The following is an 18,690-nucleotide window of genomic DNA, read 5'->3' as shown; positions in this document are numbered from 1 at the left end:
TTGAGTTGGCTCTGTAATAAAGCGGTCTCTGCAGGGCTCAGAAAAATATCTGTCCCGTACAAATTAATGTGCCGTAATGATTTACAGTGCGCGATAACTCGTCCCGCATGAGCTGTAGCAGACGCCAGCGAAATAAGAGCGCTTTCACCTTTCACCCCTAGTGCAACAGCGAAAACCCGAATAATGTCGAATGAAACGCCTTCTATCATGGGTGGAGGTTCACATACGTCGGCAGAGGGAAAAAATCACCACTTTTACTGAATAGGCGCTCAAAAGCATCGGTACTATGTCGCACTATTGCAAGAAAGCATTGAAAAGTCGACTAGTAAATGTTGCAGTGGCGCCATCTGGCGGCGACATTGAAAAACGGCGTGCCCGAGCGTCGTCGTTCGCGCCACTAGCAAGCCACTAGTTCATGCAGACGTTGCTGGTGGCAGGCAGCTTGCTTTGCGTCGCGCGTCCACGCACATTGAATTGTAAGTCTGCCCTAGTGGCTCAATCGTCGCGGCACACCGCCTGGCTCGAGAAACAGCATGAAGTTCACCGAACATTTGGCGGCACACATCACGCCCAAGTGGCGCAAACAATACGAGGTGAGTGGAACTTTCAAGGCAGTGGCAAAAGTAGCCCTTTCCTGTTTGAGTTGCTTGCCTCCGGGGACCGCTGTTGCTGGCGCATTCGTTGCCTGTCGCAACTCGGAGCAACGCTTCTGAGTGCGCCCGGGACGTTCAAAATTCTCATCGGACCAGAGGCAGGCGCAGCTCGATTCCCACCGCGCTTGCAATGAGCTCGTGCTAGCACGTTCATTCGGTGCCACAACTTTTCGCGAAGGTGCGTGCGCGCCTTCGCTTCGACTTTGCCCTTCGGCAACATTTCGCACGGCTGCGTTTTTTCTGAACGTCGTGGCTGAGTGTCTTTGTTGTAGGAGCTTGATACGTCTCGAGAACACGAATCTTGTGATCACCACGAAGCTACTTTCTTGGTACGTGTTTCCTTGGCGCTTCTCTTGCTTGAGAGAACGCAGTGTCGTATGATTTTGCGGTCGCTTTTCGCCGGACCTGGCCTGCTTGTCTCCGGGGTTAACCGCCCTGTGCATCGTCGAGATTCGACCGTCGACCGACGCACTCCGTTGATTAATGGCTGCCGCTCGCGCAACAACGGGGAGTTTCGCCACATTGTACGTGCGCTGGCTCCTAAGCGCGTCGGCACTTAATCGGTGTTGCGGTTCCGCTCGAGGCATTGTTGAGGTTCAGGCCTACAGGCTGTTCTTCGGCCTGCGCTTTCTTTTTAGTTAACTCATAGGGTCGTATTCTTTTAGGAGCCCTTATTCATTTTGCATTTCATTTGGCATGGCGTATTACGAAAACAGCGAGTGGCCATAGTCACCACTTGCCTGCCGCATGCATCGGCTAATTACCGGCTGCGTGATACAGCCAGTGCTGAGGTATACGCTCGGCCAATTCTTTAACAGCGCCGTCGACTGCTGGCGAAGCGGAGCGCAAATCGGCAACAAACATGTGAGCCGCGATCATGCTGCTCGAGCGACAGTCGTCTGCTTGTCATTCTGCTTTGTTTTATGGTCGAGTCCTGAGAGTGCTTATTTTGTCATCTGCTTGTTTGTTACATAGACTGACTGAAACTTGTAACATTCGTAGCACGATGCTTGTCCTCGGTTGCGTTTTGTGTGTAGTGCTTCGAGGGCGTTCAATAAAATCTTGCACCGGTATCGAGGATCTTCTACATTTAGTTCTTTGCTGTTAAAAATTTAGGCTGGTTGCCGGTCATAATAAATTTTGTCGCAAATATGCGTTCTTTACAGATATCACTGGCTCTATTTGCATTGGATCAAAACAAGTCTCCAATAGCTTCTTAGGGTGTTGATGTGTAACAGCATATTATGGGCAAAGGTTGCTCGCCCTAATGAGAACAACCCAGCTGACGGCTCATTCCTGGAACAGGGATTGGGAAGGAATTGTTAATATGCCCTTGCCTTGAAATGCCTTCTAACCTCCTTCGGCTTCGGCGCAGCAGTGCTGAGCAGTCAATGGTCTTGCAGAACTAGCAAAGAATTGGCCAGTTGTACTCTATTGTCCAGTCGCTTCCCACAGGTGCTTTAAAGCTGCAGCTTCGTCACCCAGCACCAGTGACCAGTGCTTGAAGTCCAAATGGATCTAAAATGGAAAGTGAATTTATTGCGGATTGGTGCAGGCACCTAGCTAAAGAGTTATTCACAACATACGTAGCCTTGGGCTCATTGAATAAGGTTCCTACTTTAATTTACTACTTTAAATTTTTACAGTGCATATATGAAAATTGCTTGCACAATTTACTTACAGAGTAAGCTGGTATGCAACCAAAGGTCTTAATATAAAGATGCCCATAAACAGAACAAGTTATGGTTGCCAAATGCTATCTTTTGGATGTAAAAAATGCTCAACAGAAGAGATGTCCCCATTAATTACAGTCAGCGCTTTTCCACTTCTAAAAAGGATTATACGAGAGTTCCTTTGTGTAGGGATATTGCCTCTCATGTTAAAGTTCTGCCGCCCAAGCATGCGGGAGAAAGTTTAACCAGGGTTTTTTTTCTTTGTATCTGCGCATTATCGTGCCTGAAATGTTTGTTCTGTGCATATATTTGATTGTGCATTTATTTTTGTACGACCTTTTTTTGTTCTGCTGAAAAAAAAATATAGGAAAAGTTGCATGTTTTCTTCTTTCAAATGATGTGTTATACCCCTGTCAAGTGCCCAAAATAAAGTGCACTTACGAAAAGTGCACCCTACGCTGCTAAATGGTGTAACATAAGTGCACTTGCCGAAGTGTGCACTCAGGTCGGAGTGCGTTTGCAAAACTGAGGGCCGAGTGCGTAGCCTCAGCGGCAGAAATTTCTTCGTCACAAATGTATTATGCGATAAGAAATGTATACAAGTTGATTTTACATGTTTTGTACATATTTTCATTTGAGGAATTGTTTTATAATAGCAATGGGCAAAATATCACATAAAAAGCTGTGATGTAACCGTGTACGCAACTTCAAATTTAGGCATGGTGCGCCGCTGCAGCTACGCCGTTATCAGTTAGGGGGTCTGTTATTGTTCAAGGTGTTTGTTGATAGGGGGTCTCTGAATCATTGCCCGGTGTCAAATTTTAAGCATTTTTTGAGTGTTTACTACTTTAAAAAGCAGTTCTATGTATTTCACGCTTGGAAGTTCCAATTCCTTTTTTAAAACATATTTTTCAGTTTCCAGTTTCACATCAAGGAGTGCTTATGCGAGTTCACTCCGCTTTCTTGTTTAGCATTGCCTAGTGTAAAGTCTCTAGCTGCGAAGGGCACTATGCGTAAGTGCACTTTAACTTGCAGGCTTGACTGGGGTATTAGACATCAGAATACATGAATCGCACTGTGGTGTTTGCCTACAACTGTTAAATAGCTTCCTTGATGCTGTTTCGGTTTACCCATGTGATTCATGGCTGTGCCGTGCAATGGATGTTCAGATCACGTGAGGTGAAAAGAACTGCAATATGACCGCTGACACAGAGTTTTATGCCGTTGTTTGCTTCAAGGGTTGCCGTAAGCAAATACCACAAGGTGATCCATGTTTACTAGTTCATCATTTGAAATGAAAACATGCATATAAAAATTGGGTCGCCTTTAATACATGCATGTCCTAGTGCCCACCGAGAGTGATATTTTTTTGTCTGACAAGTTGACTGATATTCTACTGATGCATTCTGCTCACTCCTTTCATATATCAAGTTTGAGCGTACATGATAACTGTCATGTTTTTTGCTTTAACAGTGTACTTACTGAGTAATGGCTCACACTTATAGTCATGGCACTGCGTATAGTGATCTGTGCATCAACATATGCTTATCATACTTTTCAGGCTATTATTTAAGCACCACCTTGTTTGCACAAAATACAAATTGCCACTTGTCAGTGGAACGTCATTGAACCTTCAGGTTGCAATGCTGCTGCTTCAACCACACGCACAAGCTAGAGGACAGGTTCTTCTTGCACAACTTTGATAGCTTGTGTGATACAAAAAAAAAGAACCAACCTGAAATTGAATGCAGAATCACCATTGCCTTTCATTTTCTTTTGATGGACAGCTTAGAAGCATAGCCCTTGGACATCTTTCTTTATCCCTTTAGTGCCCATATTACAAAGAAATTTAGAGAAAAAAGAGTCATTACTGCCTGATTATGCTGGCTGATGTACAAAAGTCGACGTTGAACATTTATTAAACTTTTTTTTTTGTTTGTCGCTACATTGGAAAAGTGGCAACGGTTAGCATTTCGTTCATTTTGTGTGGCTACTGAGTTGAGTGAAGACCCAACCCAAATGCCTTTGAACCAGCTTGAAAGCCCAGAGGCAGCAGACAGTTTTTGATCCAATAAAGTTTTCCTATTTTTTCTGCAAAAGTTTCCTCTAAATGAGAGGCTAGAAGTCGTTCAATGTAAGCTGGAAGTTTCAAATTCACGCCCCCATATTCTTTGCACAGCTTCCTTACAATGGCATCGACCATTTTGAACAGAAAGTGCTGGCTCCTGTGAGCATGTGGATGTCAAACAGTATGTGCAAGCTCCATGTAGTGATAAGTTAACAGCATGCTAGCTGTATTTTTTCGAGTTTGCAACACTTGGTTTCAGTGGTTAATATGGCCTTCCATTGTGGAACAAAGCGCTCCTTTGGGGCAGTCCGCAGGAAACAGGTGGTTAACCAACTTGTTAAAACTAATTTTAAGCAAGTGGAGACAAAATTGTCTTGGAGCGTTTATAAAGCCATCTTCATCATCAGTTGAGATTAATTTTATAAGCAGATACTGTAGCATATTCTCAACAGGTAGTTTACCGTTAAAATCTAGCCGCTTGAAACACTGGGCAAAAATGTTTAATAGCAATGTAATCTCACGTTCAGCGTTATTCGGGCAATGGTCGATGAAAGTAAGAAAGCTTTTTGCAGTATCAAAATTTTCAAGATGGATGTGTCACCTGTTTGTCATAGTGTACTAAAATGAAATCACGAAGAATTGACATTAAATGCTTAATACAGGCGCTACTGCCTCATGATGACAGTGCCCATGGGTCTATGTCAGGTAAAAATGCTGCATTTTATACACAATTTTACAAAGGGGTGAAGGGTGCTGTCATATTTGGGAGCTGGGCTGCTATCGTAGCACAGGAAAATGTTGACGACTTTCCCCCTTAACAGCCCAATCAAACCGGTTTCTCCAAAGGTCGTAAAATGGTCTATAAACCTTGCCACTGGCACACCAGAATGTCTCCGAAGCCTGGAAGACTCAGAGCAGTCAATGTTTTCCACATATGCGAGCAGCTGTCACGAGAAAAGTATCACAACAGCTCTAGTGGTTGCACTTTCTGCAGAACTGTGATACGAGCAAATGTTGAAACTCCAGGTGGTGGAAATTATCATGAGACCTGCACTAATTCGTCCCTCACAGCCAATCTCGCTAGGGGTGTTAAATCCTACAAAACAAACTGGTAACAAACATTTAGTGAAACGTTTAAGTTTTAATATATATTGTAAGGTAACGCGAAGGTCGGACTTGGGGAATCAGGCTTTATTACAGACCTGAAGCCTTGGTCGCACACTGCAGCCAAACACACTCCGCGATGACGATGGGTATCTACAAGAGGGAGCAGGATGAAGATGAAGCAGCACGTTCAGCAGTGTGGAAGATGAAGCGCCACACAGTGCTCACACTATTTCGCCCGCGCAGTTCAAGCGGCCAGCCTGGCCGCAATTAGTCCGCAGGAATGCGCCGAACAAAAGGTTTCATACGTGAAACGTGGACAACTTCAGTGCCACGGTAACGACAGTCCGGAGGAGGGTAAACAGGGGAGACGCGATAGTTGACCGGGGAGGTTTTTGCAAGAACTGTGTAAGGACCAATGTAACGGTGCTGTAACTTGTCACAAAGGCCAGGAGTGCGTAATGGGGTCCAAAGTAACACCTCGTCGCCGGGACGGAACGAAACTTGGCGATGGGTTGCATCATAGCGGTACTTGCGGTCTTCCTGGCTAGCTTCCGTGTTGACGCGAGCAAGCCGGCGTGATTTGGCCACTCGGGAAAGGAACTGGTCAGGAAGAGAGGATGAGGAACTGGCATGTGTAGAAAGAAAAGAGGCGTCAAGAAAGGTAGCGGGAGAACGGCCGTAAACGAGGAAAAACGGGGTGTAACCTGTGGTCCGCTGTACAGCCGTATTGTAGGCGAACGTAACAAAAGGAAGTATTACGTCCCAGTTTCGGTGGTCCTGGTCGACATACATAGACAACATGTCAGAAAGCGTGCGGTGGAACCGCTCAGTCAACCCATTGGTCTGCGGGTGATAGCTGGAGGTCAATTTGTGATGTGTGGTTGAGGCTTCAATAACTTCGGCTACAATCTTCGACAGAAATGTCCGACCACGATCGCTGAGAAGCACTTGAGGGGCCCCATGGCGCAGTACGAGCGATTCCAAAAAGAAGGTCGCGACCTCATGTGCTGAGCCATTAGGCAGGGAAGCGGTCTCAGCGTAGCGTGTTAGGTGGTCGACGGCGGTGACGATCCAGCGATTACCTCGTGCGGACAATGGAAGTGGCCCGTATAAGTCTATGCCAACAACGGCAAAAGGAGTAGCAGGGCAAGGTAGCGGCTGTAGTAGGCCAGCAGGAGGAGAAGTGGGCCGTTTGCGGCGCTGACATGGCAGACAAGAGGCGACATATTTTGCCACACTTGAGGCGAGGCCTGGCCAGAAGAAACGGGCTTTCACGCGGTGGTAAGTTTTATGAAAGCCTAAGTGACCGGCTGTAGCATCATCGTGGAAAGCCGCCAGGATACGGTTGCGAAGCGCTCTCGGAATAACGGGGACCCAACGGGTGCCTTCGGAGCAATAAATATAACGGGAGAGCACGCCGTTGTCAATTTTGAACTTTTGGAGTTGCCTGCGCATCCTAGCGGTAGGAGGGTGAGAAGCACCGGTGAGAAGGTTGATTAGGGAAATACAGTAGGGATCTGCTCGCTGGTTTGAAATAATGGCGTAGCGATCTGGAGCAGCGGCAAGAGTAGCACAGGTTAAGGTTGGGGCTCTGGACGACATTGGGACGTCGAGGGTGCACGCAGGAAGGCTCGAGGAAGCACTAGGTGGCGATTCTGATAGCGGGCAGCGGGAAAGAGCATCGCCATCTCGATGTTTGCGTCCCGATTTGAATATGACATCAAAGTGGTACTCCTGCAAACGCAGAATCCAACGGCCCAGGCGTCCAGTCAAATTTTTGAGGGTTGATAACCAGCACAGAGCGTGGTGATCGGTAATGATCGTGAAATGGCGGCCGTAGAGGTAGGGGCGGAATTTCTGAACTGCCCAAACGACGGCTAGGCACTCTTGCTCAGTGATGGTGTAGTTGCGTTCCGCTAGTGTTAGAGTTCGACTGGCAAACGCAATTACCTTTTCCCGAGAAGCGGTATCACGTTGCAGAAGTATGGCGCCGATACCGAGGCTGCTGGCATCGGTGTGAAGAATGGTGGCAGCAGTGTCGTCGAAGTGAGCGAGAACAGGGTCCGAAGTGAGGGCATTTTTTAGGGTTTGGAAAGCTTTTTCGCATTCTTCGGACCAATTGAAAGTAGTACGGTCTGTAAGGAGGCGGTGCAGCGGTGCAGCAATGGTAGCGAAATTTCGAATGAAACGGCGAAAGTACGAAGACAGGCCAAGGAAACTGCGTAGTTCCTTAGTCCGCTGAGGGCGTGCAAAGTTCAAAACTGCAGCAAGCTTGTCGGGGTCGGGTTGAATGCCATCGCGGCTGACGAGGTGGCCCAGGATCTTGATTTCTTTCTTGGCGAAATTACACTTTTTTGTGTTCAGCTGGAGACCGGCGGATGCCAGGCACGTTAATACTTGATCAAGGCGGCATAAATGATCAGAAAAAGTCGCAGAGAAAATAACTATGTCGTCCAGGTAGCACAAGCATGTTTTCCACTTAAGTCCTCTAAGAACAGTGTCAATCATGCGCTCAAACGTAGCGGGGGCATTACAAAGTCCAAAAGGCATGACATTGAATTCGTAAAGCCCATCGGGAGTAGCGAATGCTGTTTTTTCTTTGTCGGCTTCGTGCATCGGTATCTGCCAGTAACCGGAACGCAAATCCAAAGTGGAGAAATATTCGGCGCCCTGAAGACAGTCGAGGGAGTCGTCAATTCGTGGCATAGGGTAAACATCTTTTCGAGTGACTTTGTTAAGTGCGCGGTAATCAACGCAAAAACGCACGGACCCATCCTTTTTTTTGACCAAGACGACCGGAGATGACCAGGGGCTAGCTGATGGCCGAATAATGTCTCGCCGGAGCATATCATTCACATTATCTTCTATGATTTTACGTTCTGATAAGGAAACACGGTAAGGGCGGCGGCTAACAATAGAAGTACCTTCTGTAATAATGCGGTGCTGTGCAGAAGACGTTCGGCCCAAGGTCGGAGAAGTGACATCAAAGGAGGCTTGGTGTTTTCGAAGTAATTCCTGCAAAGCTTGGCGGTGAGTCGCAGGAAGGTCAGGATTGATGGTGCCAAAGAGAACACAGAGAGAAGCATCGGAAGAAGCTGCTGGTGAGGAAGAGGGGGCGGTAAGGGTGGTGAGGGACACCGGGTGAATGTCCAGGACACAAGGAAAACATGTCCCTTTAGTCAGCACAATGGGCTCTGGGGAAGTGTTCGAAGCAGCGACAAGCGCTGTGCCATGCTCAAACCGAACAAGACTTGGTGGTAGCGCGATTCCGCGGGTCAGATGGCGATCAGAAGGCACGATTAGCACATCTCCGTTATCAATGTCAGCAGAAGTAAGCGCGACAAGTTGTTCGCATCCAGGGGGCAACACTGAGTTAGTAGCGGCAAGCAGGCGATAACGGGGCTCGGGATGTTCAGAAGACGGATCGCTCTCGTTCATGTAAATGATCCTGTCGCGACACGAAATGCTGGCTGATGCGGCAGACAGAAAATCCCAGCCTAAAATAATTGGGTGAGCGCACGGTGACATCACGGCAAATTGTACATGGTGGCGGACACCGTCAACAAAAACTCGCACAGTACACTTAGCAGAAGGTCGAATTATTGCACCATTAGCTCCACGGAGTTCAGGTCCATCATAAGGCGTTTTCACTTTTCGCAAGCGGGAGCACAAGTCAGTGTGTATCACAGAAACAGCGGCGCCCGTGTCAACCAAAGCTTCAACAGATAATCCTTCAACCCGCACTAAAATAATATTCCAGGGACGTTCCGGAGGATTTTTGGGATGGCCGACGAGTGCAGTTTTCCCTCCTAAAACTGCAGTGGTCAGTTTTCCGACAGGCGGGGGGTCGTCAGAGAAGCTTGACGGAGAGGCGAGGCTGAGCGGCGAAAAGGCGAAAGAGAACGGCGTCTTGAAGGCCTGTAACCAGCAGGCGGAGCGGGGCTTTCTGGCGGGGGTGATGAACGTCGGGAATAATCGGGGAATGAACGGTGGTTAGAGCCGGAAAAGCGAGGAGGGTAGTCTGCTTCAAATGATTCGTAGCCGCGGCGTTCATTCTGGAGCCTGCGACGACAGAAGCGGGAAATATGGCCTCGGTACCCGCAGTAATAACACACAGGGCGGGCTGGGCGCCAGTTGGGGTAGTATGTCGGCGCTGCGGCAGGTGGTGCCAATGCAGCGACATGAGCAGTGGTAGGCGCCGGTGGCGTAGGCGCTCCAACTGCGGGCGGCAAGGACGTGATCTGGGCGTACGTTGGCACCTGACAAATGGTAGGAGCGACCGATGTTGGCGGGGAATAGGTCATTGAGGCCAGCTCTTCTTTAACAATGCTACGCAGGCCGGCACTTGAATTATGTGGCTCAGATGCAGGGCGGCACAAATTACCTTGAGCCGAGAGCTCTTCACGAATTAATTCGCGAATAAGCACACGGAGGTCAGCTTCGGCAGTGAAACCAAATGAAGTGGGATCAGGCTGCAGGCGTATTGACTGTAGTTCGTCAAGGCGTTGACAAGTGGATATGATGGCATCGATTGTGGTAGGGTTCTGCACGGCCAGGGCGTTGTAGGCGAGTGGCCCAATACCTTTAAGGACGTGCCGAACACGCTCGGCCTCTGGCATTGTGTCATTGATGCGCCGACAAAGTGAAAGTACATCTTCTATATAAGAGGTGTAGGTCTCATTAGGCCGCTGAAGTCGGGCTTCTAGCTTCTTCTTGGCGGACTCCGTGCGAACAGTAGGAGCGCAGAAAATCTGGCGTAACTTTTGTTTAAAGGTAGCCCAGTCCGGAATCGTCGACTCATGATTTAGAAACCACGTTTTGGCCACATCCGTCAAATAAAAGGACACATTAATTAATTTAAGAGAATCGTCCCATCGGTTGAAAGCACTGACCCGGTCGTAGCTGTCGAGCCAGTCATCAGCGTCGTCGCCGCGGAGACCGGCGAACATCTGCGGGTCGCGCTGACGGCTACTGACAGTCCAAGTGGCAAGGGGAGCTGGAGTCGAGTTGGTAGCAGCCGGAATAGCGGAGTGGCCTTCTTGTGTCATGACGATGGTGGTCGGGGTCAAACGGCGGCCAGAACGAAGCTCCAGGTGGATGCAGGTGACGAAGCAGCGGGGAAATCAAGGCGCACCTCCACCACGTGTAAGGTAACGCGAAGGTCGGACTTGGGGAATCAGGCTTTATTACAGACCTGAAGCCTTGGTCGCACACTGCAGCCAAACACACTCCGCGATGACGATGGGTATCTACAAGAGGGAGCAGGATGAAGATGAAGCAGCACGTTCAGCAGTGTGGAAGATGAAGCGCCACACAGTGCTCACAATATTTTTAAAACTGAGCCCTTAAACAGTATTCAGCTGTGTAGTTTTCTTGCATTTCTTCTGATTGGGGTATCTACCTCGCTTTGAGGACATGAGTCTGTTATATCTGTTGGCAGGTGGGAGAAAGAGACCTCTTGGAATTTAGAGGCCTGCGCCTTTTTCCAGCTGTGATCTGTGAGAAACAGCCAGGCATTTAAAATTGTTTTACACGCAGACACCTGCATTTCTTTCAAGACCTAATGTGGTAAAGGCCTGCACACAGATTAAGGGAAGAAGGAATTGTCTGTCATTGTCAAAGCATTCACTCAGAGCAGCATGTTATAAAGTTAAAAAAAAAGAAATGATTGCAGAAAGGCATGAATCCTTGGTGATGGTCAGCATTGCATTAGGTAAATGCTTCTTGGCATCTTATTGTGTCACAATGGGCCTTATTTAAGTGGAAGTGAAATGCAAGGTGGCAGTGTACTAAGCGACACCAGTGTAATTTAAAGAACGCCAGGGGGCCAAGATTATCCGAAGCCCTCCATTACAGTGTCCCTCATAGCTTGGGCCACTTTGGGGCGTTAAACCCTCTGAAACAAATAAACCGAACCAAAACTTGCCTTCGAAATATTCCTGAACTGTATTTTTTTAGTGTCGGGCACTCTGTTAATTAATGGCACACTTCAACTGATGCATCACTGTAAGACCTGTTTCAGTGCTGCTTCAGCGTCATATATTATATGCTCTTGTGAACGTAGGTACTTCCAAAGTTTTCAGAAGTCGAGATGTGTGTCTTTTTTTTTTTTCATGCCTCAAAAAGATGTTCAAGGTGGCTGCATTGTGTATCATCAGAGGTGGGGAGTGCTACTAAATATTGCCACACCGCTGCCCATCTTCTAGCGCCACCAAGTGGCCAAATGTCTTGGTGCGTGGCTGAGCATCGTCCTCGTCTGTCTCGAGTTTCGCTTGATTAAAAAAAGGGCAGCTCGGTTATTCTGTTTGCTATGTGTGTTGGTGACATTTGGTGGATTGTGCAGGATAAGATCACATGTACATTGCCCCCGAAGACATCAGTGACACTGCCCATCGACGCTCAGACGCCACTCTCGTCCATAAAGCGAGCCGTCTCCTCCGAGGCCTACAACCTGAGTTCGAACCACTGACCACACCGCTGCGAGCCATGATATCTACGACGGGCAGCCAGACAAGTTAGCATTCCAGCAACGCCCCACCGTACGTCCTTCTCGCACCTCGATCACCGCCATCATTCAACGGTGACCGGTTCGAGGATGTCGAAGACTGGTTGGCCACTTTTGACCGTGTAGCCGCATTCAACCAATGGGATGAGTGGAAGCTATGAATGTGTAGTTCACGCTGCAAGACTCGGCCAAGACGTGGTTTGAGAACCTGTGAGGTGTCCTTTGTCAACTGGGCCATGTTTCGCCGTAAGTTGCTCACAACGTTCAGCTCGAGTACGCGCAAAGAAAACACAGAGATAGCAATCCGTTTGAGGTCTCGGCAGTCAAATGAGAGCGTGGCCATGTTTGTCGAGGACATGACGCGACTTTTCAATCGGGCCGACCCTACCATGCTCGAAGCAACGAAAGCACGGCACCTCATGCGCGGGGTGAAGGAACAGTTGTTCGCTGGCCTCACTCGTGACCCTCCAAGAACTTGCAGATTTCGCAAGAGAAGCTACGAGCATGGAATGTTCACTGCAGGAACGCTGTACCCAATACAGCCGTCAGGCAAGCAGAGCGACCACAACCTACTGCGCGTCTGTGCCAGCAGCTAGGGACGAGGCATTGCGGGAGCTTGTAAGGAGCATTGTCCGCAAAGAACTGCAGAACGTCCACTTGAATGCACCACCTGCAGTGAATTATTCTACCGGGGACGTCATTCGTGATGAAATCCAGCAAGCGGTGCAGCCACCACCAGCACCACAACCACAACCAGAGCCATGCATTATGACTTATAATGATGTCCTACGTCGACATGCCCCCGAGACACATTCATTCCGCCCCGTTGCCGGACCACCGCCTCGCTACTTGTGCCCCGTTAAGCAGCAACAAGATCTGCACCCCGTCGAGCCGTAGCAAGACCAGCGTCCTGTCATCAGCAAGGCGCACTTGTGGCGCACACCCAACAGACAGCCGTTCTGTTATCACTGCAGCGAGCCTGGCCACATTCTACGCAATTGCGCATACCGGAGAATGGGCTTAAGAGGATTTCTACCGAACGCGCCTCGACATCGCTATGGAGAAAGACCACATGAGATTGAGGAATACCTGGCTGCTAACGCGATGCACCCGACGTCACCGCAACGGTAGACGCGATCATCATCCCCGAGGCAGTCTGCGTCACCCAGTCGATACTCCTCCTCTGGGCAATTCAGAGGCACGTCCCCTCACCGGGAAAACTAAACACAGCGACCTTTGGGGGTGAAGCCGCCACTACGTCTCGGATTAAACAGCCTCCAGCCGACGATTTGACGTGACGGCCTGAGCGGCGATGACCCGATCCGACGAACTTACCGACGGGCTGCGAACGCATTGTTTCCGGGCAAATTTTTGTAACCGCCGACAATTGGGATGTGATCGCACTTGTGGATACCAGCGCCGATTTTTTCGTCATGAGCAGCCAGCTAGCAACGACACTCCGTAAGGTTCTGATGCCTTGGTCTGGGCCAATGATGCACACTGCCGGTGGCCACGTCATGACGCCGATTGGCATGTGCACTTGCCACATAGAGATCTGCGGTTTTACTTTCACTGGCACCTTTGCCGTATTAAAAGACTGCTGTAAAGATTTGATTCTAGGCATGGATTTTCTGCAAGAGTATGGTGCTGTTATAGACCTTCAAGAGCAGCTCACAGTATCGTTTTCAACCAAGTGAGCCGTTGATACCAACACGGACTTCCGGAAAACAATGTTGCGCGTCTCTGACGACCACATAACAATCCCTCCGAGGGCGAGCAAGTTCGTCACAGTCGAATGTGATCACAGCACCGGCACACGTGGCATTGTCGAAGCTAACATGTCACTGCTTTTCACTCTCGGGCCTTGTCGAACTTGTTCGTTTGGCAAGCCGAAGTGTTAGCGACAAACTTCACGTGTGAACCCCAACATTTGACGGTGAACACGATGGTCGCTTATTTTGAAGAACTTGGAGAATGTACAATCCAGTACGCTTTATCCAACACATCAGACCTCGACAATGCGACGTCTACAGCCATTCAGACCGATGTGAACCCACACCTCTTGCCCAGTCAGAAACGCTGCATAGAGAATCTTGTCAATTCGTCCCGCGATTGTTTTGCTTCAACCTCTAAGGTCCAACAGACGCCAGTAACAAAGCACCGAATTATAGTTGCCGACGACCAATGTCCACTATGTCAGCGTCCTTACCGGGTGTCTTCAAAGAACGTGACGCCATCCACCGCCAAGTAACAGAAATGCTCCAGGACAATGTTATCCAACCGTCGACGAGCCCGTGGGCTTCGCCTGTTGTCCTTGTCGCGAAGAAGGATGGAACCTTGAGGTTCTGCGTGGAATATAGATGCCTCAACGACGTCACGAAAAAGGATGTGTACCCCCTGCCGCGCATAGACGACTCCCTCGATCGCCTTTGCCATGCCAATTACTTTTCGTCACTTGACCTCCGGAGAGGATATTGGCAAATAGAGGTTGACGAGCGAGACCGTGAGAAGACCGCTTTTATTACGCCGGACGGTTTGTATGAGTTTAAAGTGCTCCCGTTTGGCCTGTGCTCGGCTCCTGCCACATTTCAACGAATGATGGACACCGTACTCTCTGGCCTGAAGGGGCAGTCATGCCTCGTATATCTCGACGACGTAATTTTCTCGGAAACGTTCGACGAGCACCTGCAACGTTTGCGCGCTGTTTTCGAGGCCATCCGATCTGCTGGTCTCTCTAAAACCCAAAAAATGCCACTTCGCTTTTAATGAGCTGAAATTTCTCGGTCACATTGTCAGCGCTCGAGGTGTAAGCCCAGACCCAGAAAAGATGGCCGCTGTCGCTTCATTCCCCAAACCAGAAGATTAACTAAGCTTGCATCGATTTCTCGGCCTCTGCGCGTACTATCGTCGCTTTGTTCACAATTTCTCCAAGATCGCTGAGCCTCTGACCCGCCTGACAAAAGACGCCGAACTGTTCGTTTGGGGTCCCGACCAGGAAAAAGCCTTCACGGAACTCAAGTCCCGTCTCCAATGTACACCTATACTTGGCCACTTCGACGAAGAGGCCGACACGAAACTGCACACGGATGCCAGTAACGGCCTCGGTGTGGTCTTTGTTCAGTGGCAGGACGGTGCAGGACGCGTCATTGCTTATGCCACTCGCACTTTGTCCCGTTCCGAAGTTAATTATTCAACTACGGAAAAGGAGTGCCTCGCTGGTGTGTGGGCAGTCTTGAAATTTTGTCCGTACTTGTACGGTTGTCCGTTTCGTGTCGTGAGCAACCATCACTCACTGTGTTGGCTGGCAAACCTGAAAGATCCATAGGGTTGGCTTGCTCGATGGAGCCTTCGGTTGCAAGAATTTGATGTTACTATCGTGCACAAGTCCGGCAACAAACACAGTGACACTGACTGTCTGTCGCGCACCCCTACTCCCTGCCACACGGACGGCTGCGACGACGGTACCGCTTTCCTCGGTGTTATCACGTCGTCCACCTTAGCCCGAAAGCAGCAGGCCGATTCTGAACTTTTGCTCCTCATCAAACTTTTGCTCCTCATCAACCGAATGTCTTGGCACGTGGCTGAGCGTCGTCCTCGTCTGTCTCGAGTTTCGCTTGATTAAAAAAGGGCAGCTCGGTTGTGCTTCTGTTTGCTACATGTGTTGGTGACAATATTGTGATATACTTCTGAAACTAGTTAAATGTAAGAGCTACAGCATAGCCATAACTTTTGCCACATAGTAGTGAATGTACGCCATTACTGGACTTATTTTCTGAGCTTTAAACTGTATCCAAATTATGAGTGACATCCATTCATTTTGCATGTTTCTTTGCTGCTCAACGTGTGGAGAGGCAAGAAAGGTCCACAGCCTATAACGCTTGTTACACTCCAGACTTGTAGTAAAGAAAGGGGGTGCTCTTCGCATTTTGCAGGCGCTTATCGTACGCCTCCGGAGATGTGCATTATCGGCGCTGAGGAAAAGAGCACCTCTCAACGCTCATTGCATGTCGTTTATCAGTTTGCCATTGGAGGACTGAGAAGAATCTTGGCACGTATTATGTGTGCTTGCGTGCTTGTCTTCCATGTAGCATTGGCCAAGTATTCAGTGGTGTGAAAGGGCACTAATGTGCCTTGCCACTGCCTTTCTCTTCCATGCAAAATAAATTTCCACCTCCTTTCTTCCTTTTCCCATCTGTCCAGAGGGTTTTGATGCTAGTTAAATGGATTGTGTGACTTGCTTCTCAAATGCATTTGAAATCTGACTTTGCATCAGTGTAAAATTTTCTCTGGTCAGCATCCGCATGAACCTACCGACGTCATTGCTTTCATGGATTATAAGTTGTATTTTCGCAAATTGCATCATATTATTAGTTTAGGAGCATATGTTTAAGGGCAAGTTAGCTCATGATTTAAGATGGATTGCTTGGTGGCTTGACACGCATCACATTATGTTTGCACTTGTCTATGTTTATGTGATGTGTGTGGTGTTGCGCTGTGCAGTACTCCATCCTAAATTGGTAGCGTAATTCACATGGGCAATGATAGTTCTAAGCTTGTGTTAGCAGCTGGCTCAAAATAGTTGTCCTGAATGTATGCATTTGTGGAGATGAGTTGCATGTTTTTTTGCTTATTTGTGATTTCAGCAAAGCATAGTTTGTTATGCCTTACAGTATTAGCCATAGTGGATGGTGATTTCTCTTGATCTCGCAGAAGAAAGTAAATTTTTTGGAAGCTTCTTTGTAGTATTGAAATTAAAGCCAAGTAATTTTATTTTATATATATATATATATTAATATTGTGGCCAATAAGTCAAAGCGGTGTCGGTATACAAATTAGTAAAATCCCAAAACAGCTGCATTGCAAGCAAAAAGAACACTATTGGGAGTAACTAACTGTGCCTCACAGGGTAGTACTAATGTTATCTAATTTCTTTCTTTTGTGCCATGGCCGGACTCTAGTGGTGGCGGCGCGATGAACGCGCACGCCGCCGCTGCTTGAGTCCAGTCATGGTTGTGCGTAGAAGCAAATGAAATTTTGTTTTCGCTTCTTTGAAAGCTTGAATATTTGCTTTAGTGAATGCGAGGGATTAAAGAACTGGTGTCTTGCAGGAAGAAGCATTAAGCATAATGAGGGATACAGATTAGAGTGATTAAATGATAAGAAAGCGAAAAATTCTAACAAACCGTTTTGTTCAGAGATCAGGCCATTCAGTTTTATTAATTGTTATAAAGTGATGTGGAGCCAGCCTTTGCATATTTAATAAAGGTAAACCTGAATGTTGTTCTATGTACTCTTGCAGATTTTTTTGATAAACTTAGTCAGTGGGTCACACGCAATGTGTTTGTTTTAATACAGTAGAACCTATTAAGAAGAAATAAAATAAAGCATCTCTGTCATTCCGCAGATGTATAAGGGCTTTAGTTAATAAAAAAGAAGAAAGGGTAGAACTCCAAATAAGAATTTGGCATTGAAGAAAAAAGAATAAGAGAAAACATCAAGAAGGAACAAAATAATGTAACCTAGGAAAAAAAAAATGTGCATAATAAAATAGTTGTCTTGATTGGCTGGTATTGAGGTTCTTTATGTGTGGGGTGTCTTGGGAACTCTTGCTTCAGGATGTTTGCTGCTAATGGGCTGTCTCAGTGATGTTTAGCCTTGGTAGATATTCCTTGTTTCGAATATTTCACTGGGCTGAATTAAGTCTAAAGGGGTGATAACTCCTCTCAAGTCCCACCCCATCACGTTTGTTTTGTTGATGATAATTTATATCTGCCTGAAAAAAGTACTAGATAAAAGCCGTCTGGTGCTTTGGTGGGCCTGTGAACGAAATTATTTGTTTGTATTCAGGTATGTTGTTTGTTTATCTGGGCGTTGGCACTTTAGGCTGCCAGGGGTAGTGAATACTGTTAGTGCTGTTATTTAAGAACTTTTGGGAGCTTGTGATCAGTTATAATAGTTTAGTTGTAATAGGAGGCTGATGGCTTATGCAGAAGAAAAAAGGAGGTTTAAATGGAGATGTGTTTATTGGGCTGTACAAAAAATCAGGATTCCACTGGAGCACTTGTCTTTGGGCTCGAGTATCGACTCATGATGTGTGCCTAATAAAGCTTTGCTGTCTCTAGGTGTGGTGAGCTTTTTTTTATGGTTTTTATTTGTTGAGTTGAGAATTTCTGCTTTGGATGAAGTTTGATATAATTGTGATGTTTTGAGGTGTTTTTTTTTTCCTCAATTTGATGGTAGGGCATTTTAGATAATAGTGTTCGTTGCAGTCTGATTGGTTTTATGTATCTAATTGTAGTTCATTTATTTTCAAGTGAAGAAAGCACTGAAGTGTTAGTGTTATGAGTTTCCCATTTATTATCATGTTGGTCAACAGTGTGTAGACACATGGATGGAACACAAAACATGATGACACAGGCATTTAACTTCAGTTTTATTCTGAAATGCCACCAACTATATATCCTCAGAACAAACACCCACTTGGGGTTAAGAAATGCAACAAACCAGGCAGCAAGGGGTTGTATGGCAAAGGTAAAAAAACCAAAATCTAGATCAATAATGCTGCTAGGATCTTACACTGAAATGGACCACAAGCCAGAATCACTTATAATTAAAAAATGAAAAGGGAGAGGGTATTAAGTAAAAAAGGTGATGCTCCTTCACAGCTGATAACTTGATTTAATT

At 47.3% G+C, this 18,690-nt stretch overlaps 1 pseudogene; it reads left to right on the top strand.

Moving 5' to 3' along the window:
* The first annotated feature begins 428 nt into the window (after positions 1–428).
* The window catches only part of LOC146184112 (solute carrier family 53 member 1-like), a 94,202-nt pseudogene continuing 75,940 nt past the window's right edge, over positions 429–18,690 (top strand).

This window comes from Amblyomma maculatum, chromosome 7 (genome assembly GCF_055883805.1).
Source record: "Amblyomma maculatum isolate TAMU_Amacu chromosome 7, ASM5588380v1, whole genome shotgun sequence".
Lineage (NCBI taxonomy): Eukaryota > Metazoa > Arthropoda > Arachnida > Ixodida > Ixodidae > Amblyomma > Amblyomma maculatum.
This window is presented reverse-complemented; position numbering and strand designations above follow the sequence as displayed.